Source organism: Zootoca vivipara, chromosome 2 (genome assembly GCF_965207765.1).
Source record: "Zootoca vivipara chromosome 2, rZooViv2.hap1.1, whole genome shotgun sequence".
Taxonomy (NCBI): domain Eukaryota; kingdom Metazoa; phylum Chordata; class Lepidosauria; order Squamata; family Lacertidae; genus Zootoca; species Zootoca vivipara.
In genome coordinates, this window is record NC_142584.1 from 107,479,057 (window position 1) to 107,498,998 (window position 19,942).

At 46.6% G+C, this 19,942-nt stretch overlaps 1 protein-coding gene across 3 annotated transcripts in view; it reads left to right on the forward strand.

Moving 5' to 3' along the window:
• The window catches only part of LOC118081057 (C-type lectin domain family 2 member B), a 74,173-nt gene that overhangs the window by 32,999 nt on the left and 21,232 nt on the right, over nt 1-19,942 (forward strand). The window contains exon 3 of one of the 3 annotated variants that reach the window (XR_015948487.1): nt 13,775-14,229. The exons of 1 other annotated variant lie outside the window; for it this stretch is intronic. The gene's annotated coding sequence lies outside the window, so the exon portion shown is untranslated. Of the gene's footprint in view, nt 1-13,774; nt 14,230-19,013; nt 19,122-19,942 lie in introns of those variants that run through there. One more of the 3 variants, XM_088663407.1, reaches the window with a different exon arrangement.

A 19,942-nucleotide genomic window follows, 5' to 3' on the forward strand; every position in this document is an offset into this window, starting at 1 on the left:
TAAATAACCGCTGAGAGCTTTTCCATTCTGTTATGCTTTCTGATTTTAACTTCTTTATTTTTATTTTATTTTATTCTATACCGCCCTATACCCGGAGGTCTCTGGGCAGTTCACAGAACAAAATCAAAATCAAAATATGTGGCAGGAATAGCAATGATAGGGGGTCAGACCAAAAAGGGCATGTGAAAAATTGCTTTTAAAAAATTAGTATAATGCCAGAAGTCCCACAGGGTACATAGATAGCCAACAGTTCTGCCTGCAACCAGAGAGCCATGAATGCAAACTGGGTTCACAAGGGGAGGACGTTGCTTTGCAACAAGGAAGAACCGCAAGAGATTCCTTCAGCCCGAGTTTGCTGCCATATGCAGTCTGTCTGCCAGTGCTCTTCATCCCACATTACAATATCCAGGTGGCAACTAAGTCCATCCACATAGAATGAGTTGGAAGGGCCTTTGAAGGTCACCTGATCCAAGCCCACCTTAGGGCAGGATAGCCCAAGTGAAGCAAACTGTCTTACTCCTCCTGCACTTCTCCCACACAGGGCTTCTTAGAGCCCTGAAACAAAAACCTTGTATAGTAGATTATTTTCCCATAGTAGGGAATTGGCAAAAGAGTATCTCACTTTTGAGCACTTTTTAAGCTTATGTTGCCGGAAGAACGCCTTACTTAAGCACCTTTCAATCTTGTGACACAGGAAGGAGTCAAGTGTTCTACCACACAGATTATGGGGAATTAGCTACTAGCCATGATGACTATGCTCTGTCTCCACAGTCAGAGGAAACAATGCTTCTGAGCACCACTAGCTAGAAACAGCAGGAGTGAGAAATACTCTAGTGCTCGGCCCCTGCTTGCCAGTTCCCTACATTGGCCTGATTCAGCAAGCTCTCCTTATGTTCTTATGATCATAGTGTTGTTCTTATGATCATAGTGTTGTTCTTAAGATCATAGTGTTGTAATACTGAAAATCATGAGAACTTGAAATGCAGGGCGAAGGCACTGAGAAGAAGCTGGCCTTAACAGCTTAAGGGGAAGTATTAAGAACCTCTGTTGCAAACAGTATTTCCCCCGAAAACACTTTGTGCAATTGGCTTCTCAGCACACCCTGCTCACATGAAACTCCTTCAACTTTCCCACTATTAAATATTAATAATATTAATTAATATTAACTAATAATAATAATAATTAATAACAATACTATTAATAGTTAAATTTGTATACCGCCCTTCATCCAAAGTCACAGGGCAACTCACCAGATTTTAAAAAATGAGAACACCAAATACATACCAGTAATAAACAGAAACCAATACCAACCCCCAACACATTTAGAAGGCCATAGAAAGTTCAATCAGCCCAAGGCCTGGTTGGAGGGGAAAGTTTTTGCCTGGCGCCAAAAGATCTGTAATGAAGGGTCTTAGAGGATGAGCGCATGGTAGCCTTTGATACCTTCATTCCTGCCTCCCACTAGGAATCCTGCCATCACATTCTCCAAATGCATTTCCTGAAAAGGGTGGGGTTCAGATTACCCCGCCACGGACTTGAGAAATGAGGTAGTCCTGCCCCCCAGCTGCCAATGGGACTTGAGGCCAGATACATACCCTCCAACATAGCCCAGATGAAAACGGAGACATTTTTCACTCCCCACCCCACAACTAACCCTCCCCAACCTCCCATTTTTGTGCCCTCCGGCATTTCCTATCATAAGAAGGGGGGCTGCCACCTCCACTGTCTCCAACAGGAGACAGCACATTCTCCAACCATCCTGAGAAAACCCCTCAGTCCTGGTTTTATCTTATTTTGTTCCTTGGTAGACTTACAAAAAAGAAAAGCACACGCCCATAAATACATTTTAGAAAGGGGCAAGATTAGACATGGATGCACAAAGCATTTTTTAACAAAATCAAGACCTCTTTCTTCCCTCCCAGTCCCCTGCCTGCCCCTCAGAGGTGGCACATCATGTGGGGCTGGGCCCCAGTGGTGGCAACCTCTCCCCAACAGAGGAGGCCAGTGGCAGTGGCCATGGAAGAGGCCGGGGAGAGGCAACCTTGCCACCTTCCCTTGGGAGAAGCGCCGGCTCACCCTCCTCCCTGAGCTCAGTGGTGGCAACACTGGTGGGAGAAATAGGGACATTCCGGGATCAAAGCAGAAGCCAGGGTGGCTTTCGTAATTTCAGGACTGTGCCTGGAATATTAGGACTCTGGAAGGTATGCTGATACCCTGTCAGCTGCCTTTAACCACAGTCCTTTTTAAAACAAAACCAAACCAAACCCACAAACTAATAGTATGTTAGTATGTTAGTCATTAAGGCTGCAAAAATACCCAGCTGAAGGGGGTGAGTGTATGCAAAAACACCCGAGGTCAAATGGGGAATTGCTAATGCTGAGGCATTCTTCTTTAGATTCGCTTCTTTAGATTTACTTCCTTATTTCAGAAGGGGAACCACTAGGATCGGGCCCATTGCGGGGAGGCAGGGAGCCCCCACCTGCAGCTTGCTCAGTGGGGCTGGTGGAGGGAAGCAGGGTCTTGAAGGTGTTGGAGCAGGAGGCAGCGCATGTTGATGCTGCTCCTTTGTTCTGGAGGTGCCTCTCTCTCCCCCGCCGGTTGCTGGGCGGTGGCTGGGCCAGACCGGGGGGAGCAGCGAGCGGCCTGCCAGGTGCAGGGCTGGCTGACTCAGTGCCGCCCATGCAATGCCAGCCGGAGGGACGCGCAGCACTGGCGGCAGAGCTAGCACTGCACTGGAATGGCCGCTCTACCACCGCCGCTTCTCAGACTCACCAGGTTGCAGCTCCTCTGGCCGCGCTCTGTGACCCGCTCCTGCCCACGGGGGTCCCTGCTTGCTCATGCCCCTCCCACGACGACACCTCAACGCAGAGGAAGGGACCCAGCTGTGAACGAGCGCTTCCAGGAAGCACCTCCTCGCAAGCCAGTGGGAGGGCCAGGGTCCCCTGGGTGCAGCTGCATGGCCACAGCCCAGCTATTGCCCCCAGCCCCTCCCTGGCCCCACGGCATCTTCACACAAGACACCTCAGATTATTTCATAACAGGTAGATAGTTAAGAGCTTAGGCTGCTTCAGTGGTGGGCACCTGGCACCCTCCAGAATTGGGCACCGGGGTGCCCTGCACCCCTTGCACCCTGGGTAAAGACAGCCCTGTCTTCTTCATTGCACAAACTGAGTGCTGTAACGGGAACATCCTGGGTGCAGGTTTACTCCACTGCCCAGCTGATCGGGGTGCCACTCCCCACGGGTCTCCCCTGGTCACCTGGTCAGCAAAAGAAGGAATCTCCAACCAAGTAAAAAAGGAAATCAGTGGTCAGTAGACCTGATCTTTATTGTTGCAACAAAGTTCACACACACACGGAGTAGGGGTTTCATGGACTTTTAAGTCCTTTTCCCACCTTTGCACAATACATTTCCAGATACATCACCAAGAACGAGGGGGATTTTGCTTGGTAACATGAGTCCATCATTCATCCCCGTTATCAGATTCAGACACCTTCTAAGTACCCACCACCAAGAGAAGAATAAAACTATTTGCACCTATCCTTGCCCTCTGGGCTTTCCTGAAGATGGGCTTTGTTGACACCTGGCTTCAGCAAACTCCGTCAATGGATATATGTCTGGTCCATTGGTATCTTTTCCCATCTCTGGGGAGGAGTGAGGTGTACATGACTCTATGCCTCAGAGATTATTGGATGCCGAGGAAGCCCTCGATTCCCCTATTCCAGAAGAGTCATTAGCCATTAGAACCAAGGAAATGGGCCATTTTTGTGACATTTTCAGGTCACATCCGGGTCCAATATGATGTGCATATGCATGGTTGTGTACACACTGAATGCACATAAATATTTAGGAGGGGGTGCCATTTGCTTGCTCTTCCATTCTTTTCAAGAGACCTCTATTTCTCTTGGTCCTCACGATCCTTCATTTCCCCAATTTTCCTGTCTTTCTTTCTCCGTTATCCCTCCCTCCCAAAATTAATTCTTGTTTTCTCCTCCATCTTCCATGTTCTTTCTTTTGTCACATGTGTAGCTAGCTAACTGACACATTGTGGGTGTTGATAAGCAGTTCAGCTATGAGATCCCCTCCCTGTTCTTAAGTTGCGTTTCTTAAGTTTAGTTTTCAAGTTTAAGTTTCGTTTCCAGAAGGCCCTTGAGATGTTTTCTGCCCCTCCCTCTCCGCCTCCAAGTTTCTCAAAATAGTCATGGTCAAGGAGGTTTTACAGTCTGGGCAAGACCCAAGACCTCACAATCAGCAGAAGCAGGGGAGGAAGTTGCAGCTGTGGGACAAAGGGGACAAAGAGGAAGCCCCCCCCCTTTCCATTCCCTGCCTTGAAGTGGTAAACAAGAACAAAAACACATAGCATCTGTCATGGTTTCTTCCTGAAATGGCTGCAGCCAACCAGCAGAAGAGAGGCAAAAGAAACAGGGACTTGTCCAAAACTCCTCATAAATGTCAGCACACAAAAAAGTGTTAATTGACAAATTAAGAGTCCATAAAGCAAGCAATAAAACTATTCAATGATTATCAATCAAGAAATAGAGTGGAAAATAAAAAGAATGAAACAAAAGCATTTTGAATATGCAAAGAAACCAGGGAAATTGTTAGCGTGGTAGTTAAATAAAAGTGAGCAAAATATATATAAATAAAATAAAATGAAATGAAATGGGGAAAAAAATTTATAGACAACCCGAAGGAAATTAGGAAGGTCTTTGTTAAATATTTCACAGAACTACATAGAATGTCTGCATGGAATGGCAGCAGTGGGGAATGTCTTGGGGTCTCAAAATTTGGCATCTCTTGCCTACCATTTTACAGAATAGTTTTCTGCTGCACCCCCAAGGCTCCATGCCCCCCTAAATCTGCCTCTGATGTCAGGCGGGAGTTCAAGTTCTCACAGGCCCTGAATACAAAGATGAGAAGGAAAAATTATAATCTTGGTTACCAAGCCCTAGGAGTTTGTAGGAGCTGGAGGTGGGGCTGTGAGGAAAAACCAGCTCATTTGGACTTGCGTAGGCAGGACCCAAGCTGTCTCAACATTCCATTAAGAGCTTATGCTCCAAGGTATAATTCAACCCATGTCATACTGGCACACATAAGAAGCTTTTCAACAAATGCCAAGACTGCTGAGCGCTTGTTTTAGAAATACAGTGGCAGCTCGGGTTAAGAACCTAACTTGTTCCGGAGGTCCGTTCTTAACCTGAAACTGTTCTTAACCTGAGCTACCACTTTAGCTAATGGGGCCTCCCGCTGCGGCTGTGCGATTTCCGTTCTCATCCTGAGGTAAAGTTCTCAACCCGAGGTACTACTTCTGGGTTAGCGGAGTTGTAACCCGAACTGTTTGTAACCCGAGGTACCACTGTAAAGAGAAACAGAAGGTTGGGCAGTGGTGCATTATAAATATAATAAAGGACATATTTACATTTTATTATATTACTAGCGGGCCCTGCCACGCGTTGCTGTGGCTTTGTGTGTGAAAGTTGGGGCAAGAGGCAGGATCCTGTCGTTGCTGTGGCTCAGTCAGGGTCCCCGTTTCCCAGGATAGGCGTATGATGTAAGGACACCCCCCTCTCTGTTTTCCCTGGCATGTGACACTATATTTTTCCCACGTTGTGTCAGCCTCCACCCCGACCCACCTCTCTCTCCCATGAGATGAGCTTTGGAAACTGAATGCTAACCAACATGGACCTTTTACATTTTTGTATATATATAGATTTCCTGGACAACCACCCCCATCATCCCTCACGATTGGCCAATCTGGCTTCAGAATTATGCTTTGTGGGGGAAGGGAGTCTCAGTACACAACTATAGATTAAGAAAGGGAGATAATCTCTTCCCCCAAGTAATTAGGAGGGGATGCCATTCTTTTGAAGGCATTACTGTTTCTCTTGGTCCTCACAATCCTTCATTTCCCCTATTTTCCTTTCTTTCTTTCTTTCTTTCTTTCTTTCTTTCTTTCTTTCTTTCTTTCTTTCTTTTCTTTCTTTCTTTCTTTCTTTCCTTTCTTTCTTTCTTTCTTTCTTTCTTTCTTTCTCTGTTATCCCCCCCAAAAAAAACCACCAAATTCTTATTTTCTCTTCCATGTTCTTTCTTTTGTTTATGAAATGTTCAGGGGTGCTTGTGCAGTAGGGAGAAAATGCTTAGAATAAACCTTGACTTTTGTACGGTGAGTGCTGCAAAAAAAAAAAAAGAGGAAAAAAAGAGGATGTAACGTGTGCAAACTGACACATTGTGGGTGTTGATAAGCAGCTGAGATATGGAACTGAGACAAAATTTCTCAGAAAAGATGCTTTGATAATGTTCTGTATTGCACCTTCCCTCCCCTAACCCCAAAAAGTCACTTTGAACAATATTCTCGTTCTCAGCCTTTCCCTGCAGCTGCTGATTCTTCCCCACAATGCCCTGGAACGGGGCTAGCTCTGGGTCACTGTGGGGGCTAGGCAGGGGCGGCGGAAGAGGGGGGCGATTGGAGCGCCCTGCCCCCAGCAGCGCGATCCCGGTGGGGTGCCATCACCCCCCCAGAATCCATGCCACGCCCCTTTGGGGGGGCGCCCAGCCACCAGGACATGCGCCAGCCACGCCCCCGCCTGCTCTCCGCCACCGGCGCTAGGTTTGGAGTATTCGCCCTCCCGCCTCCTGAGAATATTCAACATTATTCCTCAGTTTTGTTTTCTGAAAACGTTGTTGTTGTTTAGTCGTTCAGTCTTGTCCGACTCTTTGTGACCCCATGGATCATATCACGCCAGGCACTCCTGTCTTCCACTGCCTTTGGTCAAACTCATGTTCGTAGCTTCGAAAACACTGTCCAACCATCTCGTCCTCTGTCGTACCCTTCTCCTAGTGCCCCCCATCTTTCCCAACATCAGGGTCTTTCCCAAGGATTCTTCTCTTCTCATGAGGTGGCCAAAGTATTGGAGCCTCAGCTTCAGGATCTGTCCTTCCTGTGAGCACTCGGGGCTGATTTCCTTCAGAATGGATAGGTTTGATCTTCTTGCAGTCCATGGGACTCTCAAAAGTCTCCTCCAGCACCATAATTCAAAAGCATCCATTCTGAAAATACTGTAGGTTGGATAATTTAGAGAGGGGACGTTCCTGTTTTGTGTTTTTCATTAGACTCACTGGTAATCCACAGCGAAGAGGAAGAAGAAAGGAGGAAAGGTGATATGAAAAAAGGACACAGCTGGTGTGGAAAGTTTGGGAAGCTCTCCCCAACCCCACCACTTCTCTAATTAAAATTACACATTTCCCAGCAACAATAACATTTATTGGGGCATTGTCAAAGGAATAATCAGGGGTTTAAGGTGGAGTCCTGATTATTGCCTTCCTGGGGTAAGGCATGCTCCCATCGTGCCCATCAATTGAGTAGAGGTACGAAACACTCAAGGAGGGCAGAGTGGTTTCCATTTGATGTGGGCAAAAGCCCATGCCAGGTCCAAGCACAACGGAGTCCCCCAGTCCCAGCAATGACAAGAGAAGCGCTGCGTTGAAATAGATTCAGATTTTATTTCAAGGTGCATCAAGAAAGCTGACAAAACAAAGACAGACCCCCCCCAAAAAGGGTTATTTAGGGCCGCACCCTGAGTTGTGCCTCCAGAGAGTTTTACACATGCAGGGAAAACACCATTTTCATGTCATTCTAAAACCACTCTAGCTAACCATGAGGCACTTCCTGTTAGGAAACATCTGCATATAGCCACTTCCTGTAGAAAAACAGCCAGGGCAAAGCACCTCTCTCTTTCGCTCTTTTTTTTTCATGCAGTAAAAAAAAAAAAGCCTCAACTTTCCTCCCCCTCCTTCTCTCTCTTTCGCTCTTGCCTATGGCTCAGTAAGTTACTAGCAAGCACTGCGTAAGCAAATCAAAATGGTGTCTGTCTTGCATCCGTCTGTTTTAAGAAAATGTCTTGCATTCTCCACCTCGCATCCCATGGAAGCCACCTCTCCTCCCCAGGGCTGTTCTCTGAAGCAGAGCCCACAGTCCCTTGCAACTTTCAGAAATGGAAGTTGAAAGGAGCAGCGTGAGGTGGCTTATCAAAGGGCACCATTTCTCAGTGGGTGCCTGGTGCCTCCTGGGAGATATGTGGGGAAGTCCCAAAGGCAGCTCCTTATCTGTCCTCCCAAACGGGTAATCAGGGGAGGAGATAAATGATTGCTATTCAAGGACACAGGAAAACAGGAAGCTGACTTTTACAGAGCCAGGCAAATCGATCCGTCTACCTCAGTATTTTCCACATGCCTGACAGCTGCTCTCCAACATTTCAGCCAGACTTGAGGAAGGTGTGGAGCAACAGTGGTGTGGGTTGGAGGGGAGGAGATGGCCTAGAGAGAGCCCTGAGGGCCAGACAGACACACCCCACAACTAGGGGAGCAGATGGTGCTGTAGTCTAAACCAGGGGTGTCCAAGAGGTCGATCACGATCTACCGGCCGATTGCAGGTGTGTCCCAGGTTGATCGCTGTAGTTTTGTAAGTGATCCCCCTGTTGCTCTTAAGCGATTGTTATGTGCCCCACCCCCACTTTGAGAGGTTTATTTCCTTGCATCAGCGGCAGAGTTTGTGAAAGCAGGAGGTGAGCTGACTGTTGAGCGATCGATTTAACACACTCCTCCTAAAACCAACCAGGTGAATCCTTTCCAAAAGAAGCTCAAGAACTTTGGCTCCCCCCCCCCCAAATCATAACAACTTAACTACAGTGGACGCTCGGGTTGCAAACATGATCCATGCTGGAAGCACGTTCGCAACCCACAGCGCTGTGTCTGCGCATGTGAGTTTTGTAATTCGACACTTCTGCACATGTGCAAAGCATGATTTACTGCTTCTGTGCATGCGCAAGCACCAAAACCCGGAAGTAACCTGTTCAGGTACTTCTGGGTTCGGCGCAGGATGCAACCTGAAAAGACGCAACCGAAAGCGTCTGTAACCCGAGGTATAACTGTACTGGTAATGACAATGGGTAGATCACAGCCAGTCTTTTTATACTTTGAGTAGATCACAGTCCCTTGGGAGTTGGATATGCCTGGCAGGGCCGTCTTAAGCATATCAGCAAAGCTCCCTCCAGCCCCGCCGCCACCCCCACCCCCCGTTTCCCAGAGTTGTTGACCTTTTTTTAGGGAGGACTGTGCTGCCAGCATGGCTGGAGAGGAGGCGGGCAGCAGCTGGAGGGCGGCTCCTCTAGTGGGGAAGAGGCGGGGGCTGGATGCGGTGCCTCCCGGCTCAGCTGGCCGCTTCGTGCCGCGGTGGCCACGGCAGACGGAGGCTCCAGGTGCAGCATGGCAGAGGCAGGCAAGGGCAGCGAGCTGATGCTGGGAGGCGCCACATCCAGCCTCCACCGCTTCCCTGGCGCCCTCCAGAACTTGGCACCCTGGCACCCCGCGCCACTAGCCTGTATGCATAAGACGCCTCTGGTACCTGGTCTAAACCACTGAGCCTCTTGGACTTGCTGATCAGAAGCTCAGCAATGCAAATCCCCAAAACGGGGTGAGCTCCCTTTGCTCCGTCCCAGCTCCTGCCAACCTAACAGCTTGAAAGCACACCAGCACGGGTAGATAAATAGGTACTGCTGCAGCGGGAAGGTAAATGGTGTTTCCATGCACTCTGGTTTCCATCACAGTGTCCCACTGCACCAGAAGTGGTTTAGTCATGCTGGCCACATGACCCAGAAAGCTGTCTATGGACAAACGCTGGCTCACTTGGACTGAAAGCGAGATAAGCACCGCAACCCCATAGTCGCCATTGACTGGACGTAATCATCCAGGGGTCCTTTTCCTTTTACCTTTTACCCCACAACTGACCCATTTTAAGCTGGGTATTGTGGATCCAATTTTAAGCCAATCCCAGCTTCTGTTTGGATCCCAGAATATCCCATTAAGACTAGCACCTTGGCATTAGTCAGCAAAGCTGCGTCTGACCCTGCTGATGAGCGCCAGGCTACCTTCTGGGATTGCTTTGGCGATCATCAAAGGGTCGTGCCAAAGCCTCTGGGAGGCCATGCTGGCTGGCGGGGGTGGGGGAGGAGGCCACAGGCAGTGGAGGAGGAGGTTACAGCCACAAAGGAGGGGGACAGCAAAGGTGTGAAGGAGGAGCGAGTGAGCAAGTGGGCAGGAAAGGGGTGGGTGGGTGGTGGTAGCCACAGTGAATGGGGTGGTGAGATGGTGTGGGGTATCCCAATTTTCCCTCTTGAAATGTTGGGGGTAGGGATAGAGTCCTGCTGGTTTCACATGATTCAAAATCACATTATAAAGATTGTTCTTATGACCGGAATGCCTGTTGTCTTTGTCCATGGAGTGTTCTTGGCAGGGATACTGGAGTGGCTTGCCAGTTCCTTCTCCAGGTGGATCACGTTTAGTCAAAACTCTCCACTATGACCTGTCCATCTTGGGTGGCCCTGCATGGCATAGCTCATAGCTTCTCTGAGTTATTCAAGCCCCTTCGCCACGACAAGGCATTGATCCATGAAGGGGAGAGAGCTGGACTATAAAGGCTGATTGCCAAAGAATTGATGCTTTTGAATTATGGTGCTGGAGGAGACTCTTGAGAGTCCCATGGACTGCAAGAAGATCAAACCTATCCATTCTGAAGGAAATCAGCCCCGAGTGCTCACTGGAAGGACAGATCCTGAAGCTGAGGCTCCAATACTTAGGCCACCTCATGAGAAGAGAAAACTCCCTGGAAAAGACCCTGATGTTGGGAAAGATGGAGGGCACAAGGAGAAGGGGACGACAGAGGACGAGATGGGTGGACAGTGTTCTCGAAGCTATGAACATGAGTTTGACCAAACTGCGAGAGGCAGTGGAAGACAGGAGTGCCTGGCATGCTCTGGTCCATGGGGTCACAAAGAGTTGGACACGACTAAACAACAACAATGACCAGAATGTAATTGAAACTAATAAGATTTTGGAACACAGAAATAAAGAAAACCATCAAACTATCCAATCTAGCACACAGGGGGCCAATTTATCTAAATTATACAATTTGGCATTTGAACGATTAGTATTAATAATTGTATTCTAGATTGGTATTGTTATAATGAGGCTATTATTGGACTGTAATTGAAAACTAATAAAATTTATTATAAAAAACATTCATCCTGTTCTGCTTCTTGAAGGCTGCTGGATTGATCCCAAAAGGAGGTAAAAAGAATAATTATATGTACAAGATAGAATGAGCCTCATAGAAAATGAAGAGAGAGAATTTTTCTCTCCCTCTCTCATAACAATAGAACTCGTGGACATCCATGGAAGCTGAATGTTGCAAAATTCAGGAGGAAAAAAAGTTCATTTTCATCCAGCGCATGGTTAAACTATGGCGCTCTTTCGCCCAGGAGGCAGTGAATGTCACCCACTTGGATGGCTTTAAACATAGCTGCCAAGTTATCCCTTTTTTTAAGGGATTTTCCCTTATGCTGAATAGGCTTCCTCGCGAGAAAAGGGAAAACTTGGCAGCTATGGCTTTAAAAGAGGGTGAGAAAGGTTCCTGGAGGAGAGGGCTATTGAGAGCTCCTAGCCAGGAGGTCTATGCTTTGCCTCCTTCTGAGTTATTGGAAACTGTGTGGCCCCTGTGAGAAAAGAGAACATATTCCCATGGCCTGATGCAGCCAGGCTCTTCTGTTGTTCTTATATTCTTATGTTCTTATATTACAAAGCTAAGTTTAATAAACAGTCCTCCTGTCAAGCCACAGTGCAAGGCAGGGCAAAAAATAATGAAAGGATGGGAGGAGAAAAATTCCACCCCTTTTGGTTCTGGCTTGCTCGGTTGGCTTCAAACCAAGTACTGCAATAACAATTCCAGGAAATCAGTTCCAATTCCAGGAAATCCAGGACATTTAGTAGCAGCTGCTGCCAATGACCCTGCATGAGGAAATCTGGCGCCAGCTAAAAACATATTTATGTATATAAGCCTACCAGTTGCTTAGAAAGATTAAGTAATTATAATCTTCTTTATTGTTTTAACTTTTATATGTTTTAAATGAGGGCTGTTCCCCGCCACCCCTGGTTTTATTGTTTTATCTTTTTGTTAACCATCAAGCGGTGTTCCACCCCTCCGTGTTTTGCTTCCACACTTTTGGGACATTGGGGGACCTGGTCCCGACCCCCTAAAAATATTTAGGGGCCCCCAAAGGGTCTGGCTCCCAGGAGCAGCCCTTATGCCAAGCCAGAGGGGAAAGCAAGACAAAGAAGAATGAAGGAGAGAGGAGGAGGGAAATTCCACCCCTTTCGGTTCAGGCTTGCCCTGCTGGTTTAAACAAACTAACAGCAGTTCCAGGGAATCAGAATAAATATTTTACTTGCTGCAAACAGTGCCGAATTTACGTATAAGCTAAACAAGCTATACCTTAGGTCCCCAGTCTCTTGGCCCCCCCCCAAAAAAAATGTAAAGAAAAAAAATTGGATGTACATTTCCAAAATATAAGATAAAAAAACAAATAAACTAAAACCTACAACAGTGTTTTGTGTTGTGTAGGCTCCTATGGTGTAATAGGCCCCGCCTGCTCGTCTGCTCCCTAAAATATCACTGGTTTGCTCATTTCTATATATGGGGTGCCTACATTCTGCATAGACTGGTTGCAGGACAACATGTGCAAATGGCTTAGATACCTATAAGGTCCATAAATTACCATATAACATATATTCAACATAAATTACCATATAGCACAGGCATCCCCAAACTGCGGCCCTCCAGATGTTTTGGCCTACAACTCCCATGATCCCTAGCTAAGAGGACCAGTGGTCAGGGATGATGGGAATTGTAGTCAAAAACATCTGGAGTGCCGAAGTTTGGGGATGCCTGATATAGCATATATTCAACATAAAAAACAGCAACAATTTGTTGTTGACAAAGGACAGTTGGACATATAAAGGGCCCCATTACCTTCAGTAGCTTAGGGCCTCATCAAACCTAATTCCGGCCCTGGCTGCAAGTTCTTCCCAGCATCAGTGCCTGTTGTTGTTTAGTCGTTTAGTTGTGTCCGACTCTTTGTGACCCCATGGACCAGAGCACGCCAGGCACTCCTGTCTTCCACTGCCCCCCACAGTTTGGTCAGACACTGTCCAACCATCTCATCCTCTGTGTCCCCTTCTCCTTGTGCCCTCCATCTTTTCCAACTTCAGGGTCTTTTCCAGGGAGTCTTCCCCTCCCATGAGGTGGCCAAAGTATTGGAGCCTCAGCTTCAGGGTCTGTCCTTCCAGTGAGCACTCAGGGCTGATTTCCTTCAGAATGGATAGCCTACCCTGAGCCAAATTTCCTTTATTCAGACATCTCCTTGGGCAGTGGAGGTTCAGGGGAGAGAGATTCTTATAGATCCCAAGATGAGAAGCAGAGGTGGCAGCTTGCAAGGGCAATGGAGGGCAACGTCATGCATGTGACCACACACACACACACACACACACACACACACACACAGTGTCCCAGCATATGCATGCATGACGTCAGGACAGCGGGTTTGGCCCCCAGGAGCTGTCACCCTAGATGAGAAGCAAAATATGGAGGCACAATCCTGTTCACCTGTTTTGTGACAACTGGTCTTTCAGTGTGTATAAAGAGAGAATGCAGACTATCAGAGTTGTTGCAAATGGAGTCCCTGATCCTGACCTCCTGCAAAGTAGAAATGAATTTGCTCTCCATTACAAGAATGCATTTCAAAGCCTTACTGAAAGCGGTTTTGATTAGTTACAAATAAACGTTACTAAACACAAAGTAACACATTGCTCTTAAACAGCAAGCAAAGTCACCCCATCTCCTATAAGTCCTTAATACAGTTCAATAACTGTCCTCTCTCTGGTTTCAGAGAGAAATCCTCTGCACGCATCTTGCTTATTCATCATCATGGAGCTTTTTGGTGAGTTCTCAGGTCACACTTTCCTGAGGAGACATCTCTGAATGAGTTTCCAGGATGAGCCATAAATTTACCTGAATGCTCAAATGGAGACACCTGAATTTTCCTCGCTGAATTTGCTGTAATTAAACCACCTGCTTAATGAAAACCACTCTGCATAGCATGTTAAATTCAATGCACTCAAACCATGCCATTAAATGCACATTAAACTTATATCTTGGAACACAGACTACATCTCGTAGGCTGAGACAGGCTGGAAATTAGGCTATACAAAAATGCTAAGAGTTTTGTAGTCTCACATATCTTCCACAGATTATATTTAAGGAGATGTCTGCCGGGGGAAAAGCCAAGGAAATGAAGGGTGATAAAGCCTTGCCTCAGAGGAAACAGAGACCAAGGACTCAGCTACATTAGTCAAAAAAACCACGTTTGGAATGTCTTATAAACAGACAGAATTTCTATGTAATTTTCACATAGCGATTTTGTTTTTGTTTTTTTTGGAGAAAAGGCAACAAAGAATAGACGTTAGAGATGTTTATAAAATTACAGTCTTTGTGCCAAGTTTGAACGATTAGTATTAATCATTGTATTATAAATTGGTATTGTTATAATGAGGCTATTATTGGACTGTAATTGAAAACTAATAAAAAATTATTATTAAAAAAACCAAAATCACATTATGGATTTAAAAATACACGATGCGTTCATAAGGCTGCTGAGAAACTAGTCCTGCTTATCATAATCAGTTATAAGGCTGGTTTCTCAGTATTACCAGATGGTGGTATCATTATCACACAGTGATGAGAATCAGGAGGGGTGTGTAATATTTTCCCTTCATTATCTCTCCCAGCAACATGGGGTTGGGGAAGGCTTGGTTGCGTATTCATTCTCTCCTGCGTCTACATATGAAGCATTAACAAACTGAGTGTATTGATACAAAGCTGCTTTATGGTTCCATATTAACGTTGGCAAGACTACCCACCTCAACATTAAACAGATGTCTGACAACAAAGAGATCAAAACTGATATTGATGTACTCCAGGTGGTGCATATAATCTGCTCAGCCCAGCTGAAAGAGAAGGATGAAAATAGAAGCATGATTTCAGAACCAGTTCATGCAAAATGATGTGCGATTTCCTTCCTGGGCTTGGATTGCAGGTGTCGAGAGGCTCCCATATTCGGAGCTGCAAAAACCCAGACGCATTCGGGACACCCTCCCCCCCAACCATCCCTCATCTCTGTCCCCCGCCCCCTCCCTGCCCCACCTAACCTACCTTTCTCCAGTCATCCTTCTTCACAGCCCTCCAGGAGTGTCGGGAGAAGCGGTACGGCATGGCCTCCACTGCCTTGGCAGAAATCATAGAATCATAGAGTTGGAAGAGACCACAAGGGCCATCCAGTCCAACCCCCTGCCAAGCAGGAAACACCATCAAAGCATTCTTGACATATGGCTGTCAAGCCTCTGCTTAAAGACCTCCAAAGAAGGAGACTCCACCACACTTCTTGGCAGAAAATTCCACTGTCTAACAGCTCTTACTGTCAGGAAGTTCTTCCTAATATTTAGGTGGAATCTTCTTTCTTGTAGTGGCACAGGCCGGGCACTTTGGTGGCTTGGTGCTGGTGGCGGGGTGGCGGCACTGGCGGGGTGGTGTTGCAGTCGCCCGTTGTGGCACTTCCAGCGGTGCATGAAGGGGGTAGAGAGTGGCAGGGCCTGAAGAGGGCCTGCCCTCTCCCACCCTTCAGTGGCATGTGTGTGCCCCTCAAAAGAACCCTTATATATATATGGTATGTCCCTAAACCTGGACATTTCGTGTAGAATGCAAAAATCCACCCAGGCAGGCAGGTTGCCCCCCCAAAAAGAAGACATGTCCAGGAAATCCCGGACGTAGGGCAACCCTAACCTATGTCTGAAAATAATAAATAATAATAACTTTTTATTTATACCCCGCCCACCTGGCTGGGTTTCCCCAGCCACTCTGGGCGGCTCCCCACAGAATACTAAAAACACAATAAAAGGTCAACCATAAAAAACTTCCCTAAACAGGGCTGCCTTCAGATGTCTTCTAAAAGTCAGAAAGTGGTTTATTTCCTTGACATCTGACGGGAGGGCGTTCCACAAGGCGGGCGCCACTATGACAGGATGTTGTCCTATGGAAAGAAAAGCCATCTTTGAATGGAGAAAGGAAGCAGAGCAGGAAGAAGAGGAGCCTACCTGCCCCAGCCCTACCATTAGGCAGAGGGGTAGGAGGTCCATCTTGAAACTCTTGGAGAGCTGGGATTTGGTGTTTCCCAGAACCAGGTGGTTCCTGGATAAATTAATTAATTTTGTGTACCGCACTCTATCTGCAGGTCTCAGGACAGTTCACAGGATAAAATCACGATATAAAAAACACAGAATATATAATCTAAATAAAAAAGAACAACTCAATAACCCCCACCCATCACCATCTCCTTACTCATTCTATGTAAACTTCTGTTCCTTCTTACTAATACTGTATAGAATGAGTCAAAATTCCTTCATTTATTCATTGTTTCCCTTCTGAGGAAGAACAACTTATGCCAACTTCTTCATAAACCATTGGACCTGCCTTGCAGAAAAAAACATGAAAAATGGTGCAAACCCATGAAGTGGGGGGTCTAATCGGTGGCCCACCCAATCCAAGGTGATTTCTGGTGGCCTGTGAAACCCAGACCCTCCAAGTGTCCCTATTTTCCAGGTTCATTCCTGATTTAGAGAAACTGTCACGGTTTCTGATTGGATCCCAGAATGCCTCGCTTTTCCTTAGGATGTCCCTATTTTCATTGGAGAAATGTTGGAGGGTATGGAGTTATCCTGAGCCATCTGAAGGGAATCCTGTATAGGGAAGGGTTTTTTAAAAAATGTTTAATGTTTTATTATGTTTTTATGTATGTTGGGAGCTGTCCAGAGTTGCTGGGGCAACTCAGTAAGATGTGTGGGGTATAAATATTAAATTTATCATTATGGAATGGGCTGTCCCTATTTTCATTGGAGAAATGTTGGAGGGTATGGAAACCCCCCAATTTGGTTGTAGTTAAAAAATAAAAACAAATTGCCCAGAAAGTAGCAGAGTTGAGTGTCACTGCTGCAGAGAGGTCTCAGCCAATTTGAGGAGCAAGGGAAGGGACTTATGTCCCTTCTTTTAAAAATAGGCATTTTCCTTCTGCATGTACCCCAGCATGGGGGAGGAGAGGGGAGATATTTCCATATTGGGAGGGGGATCCATCTGAAAATGTTTGTGCTGATGGAATGATCACCTTGACACATACCAATTTCTACCCACTGTGTTTCACCCTTTCAGGGCAGTGCTGAGCCGGAATAACTGGTCAGGTGCTACTCAAGCAAAAATGCTGCTGAGTACGTATGATTATGAGGGATGCGGGTGGCGCTGTGGTCTACTCTAAACCATTGAGCCTTGGGCTTGCTGATCGGAAGGTCGCCGGTTTGAATACCCATGATGGGGTGAGCTCCTGTTGCTTGGTTCCAGCTTCTGCCCACCTAGCAGTTCGAAAGCCCGTCAAAGTGCAAGTAGATAAATAGGTTCCACTCTGGAAGGAAGGTAAATGGCGTTTCCATGTGCTGCTCTGGTTTCGCCAGAAGCGGCTTAGTCATGCTGGCCACATGACCCTGAAAAACCGTCTGCGGACAAACGTCGGCTCCCTCGGTTGGTAAAGCGAGATGAGCACCACAACCCCAGATTCGTTTGCGACTGGACTTGACTGTCAGGGGTCCTTTACCTTTTAAGTATTCTTATGAGCAGTGCTTTGTTTCTTTAAAAAATGTGCAAGGGTACTCTCACTTTCCTACTCATATTGAAATACTGCCCCTCAATGAGGCCAAACATAGATTCACAAAAAGTTTAGGGGTATGCGTACCCCTAGGTCCCCTCAGGAAAAAAAGCACTGCTTATGAGGGTCCTGGAGAGTTTCCTGCCTGGAAAAACCCTAGCAGTTTTGTTCTGGGTTCAAAGCTTGATGTTTACTGGTCAAATATTTGCTAAGATTAACGAGTTCGAAACAGCATTTTCAGGCTCCTGGCCAAGTTGATCTTTAGTCTGTTTGTTCCATGTTGAGGCAGAAGTCAAGGATCCCACTCAGCAGAATGAGCAGAAGCAGAAGTGATAAGAGAGTAGAAACAAAATATAATAATTCCTTCCAGCAGCACCTTAGAGACCAGCTAAGTTTGTCATTGGTATGAGCTTTCTGTCACGGTCTGGTTGGCAGGAGGTAGCAGTCCCGACTCAGGACGTCAGGACCAGAGGCAAGATGGCAGAGTGGAAGCAGGAGCGGGAGTCCAGGTGGCGTGGGGCTGCGGGTCAAGCAGCAGGAAGTCACAGGGTTGAAGAACCGAAGGTCGGGAAGCAGGGTGTCACAAAGGTGAAGGTCTGAAGATCGAGGAGCAAGGAGTCACAAAGGCGAAGGTCTGAAGGTTGAGGAGCAAGGCGTCGGCAAGAAGAAGGTCCAAGGATTGAGGAGCAAGGCAAAAGGTCCAAGGGTCGAGGAGCAAGGAGCAAGGCGAAGGATCAAGGAACAGGAGGCCAGATGCAACAAGGCAGGGATCGCGTTGCTGTGGCAAAGAGCTGAAGGGAAATGCTGAACTTTTATCCCTCCCAGCTCTTGCCACCAGGTGCAGTGAGTTATCAAGTGGCCTCACCTGAGTGGCCACTCCTAGCTTCTCCAGCACAAGCTGAGGCAGGCCCCAGTCCTGCAGAGCACTACAGGCCCCAGAGCCTGACTCCTGCCCATACTCCTGACACTTTCGTGTGCATGCACACTTCTACCTACCTGTCAGGGCCGGCTCTAGGTGCGCCCCTGGTGGTGCGGGGCGCCAGGGCCCTGCTACCTGTGATAAGATAGTAGTTAGTACACATTGCCATTTAAGAGTAGGTGTCCCATTAAGACCTTCAAGTCCAAAGGCAATAATCTCCTAATTGCACCACTGTTCGACCTTCTCCTAACTGTTCGACCTTCTCCTAATCTCCTAATCATAGCTGCCAAGTTTTCGCTTTTCTCGCGAGGAAGCCTATTCAGCATAAGGGAAAATCCCTGTAAAAAAGGGATAACTTGGCAGCTATGCTCCTAATTGCACCACTGTTATTGTTAATGTTCAACCTCATCAGCTCACCTTCAGACTGTGAGGTAAATAGATGACTGATTGCTGTAGGGCCAGTTCCCTTTGTGGGTGGGGAGAACTCCTTTTAGTTCTGACTTGCCCTGTTGCCTTCAAACCAGCTAAAAGCAGTTCGAGAAAATCGGGTTTAACAGCAGCTGCTGACAATAGGTCTGTATAAATAGGTTTGGTGCCAGCTAAAAACATTATTGTGTACATAAGCCTACCAGTTGCTTAGAAAGTTCAGGTAATTATAATCTGCTTTAATATTTTTACTTTTGTATGTTTTAAATTAGGGTTGTGTATGAATTACGATTCCCAGGTTGGGGAAGGCAGAGACTCTCCTGTAAATGAGTAGGTTAGGTTTGTTACTTTTTTAAAAAAAAATGAATTCTTACTGCATTCTGCTACTTAGCCATTTTTTATGGAGCAGATTTTGGGCACCTAAACACTCGCCATCTTTTGTGAGACTTGCATCGGCTGCGTCCAAAATATCAAGATCTTTCATTACTTTTAACTAATGCTCTTTTCAACTTTCCTCAACCAATTTGAGGAGCAAGGGAAGGGACTTATGTCCCTTCTTTTAAAAATAGGCATTTTCCTTCCGCATGTACCCCATGCCTCCCCTCCAAATCAGCTCTGGAGAGTCAAGAGAACACCTGGAACATTGTGCATGGGGGAGGAGAGAGGAGAAGATATTTCCATATTGGGGGGGATCCATCTGAAAATGTTTGTGCTGATGAAATGATCACCTTGACACATACCAAATTCTACCCACTGTGTTTCACCTCTTCAGGGCAGTGCTGAGCCGGAATAACTACTGTACTCAGGTGCTACTCAAGCAAAAACACTGCAATGTATTCTTATGAGGGTCCTGGAGAGTTTCCTGCATGGAAAAACTGTAGCGTTTTGTATTGACTTAAAGTGTACCTTGGGTTAAAAGCTTGATGTTTACTGGTCATATTTATATTTGCTAAGATTAATGAGTTCAA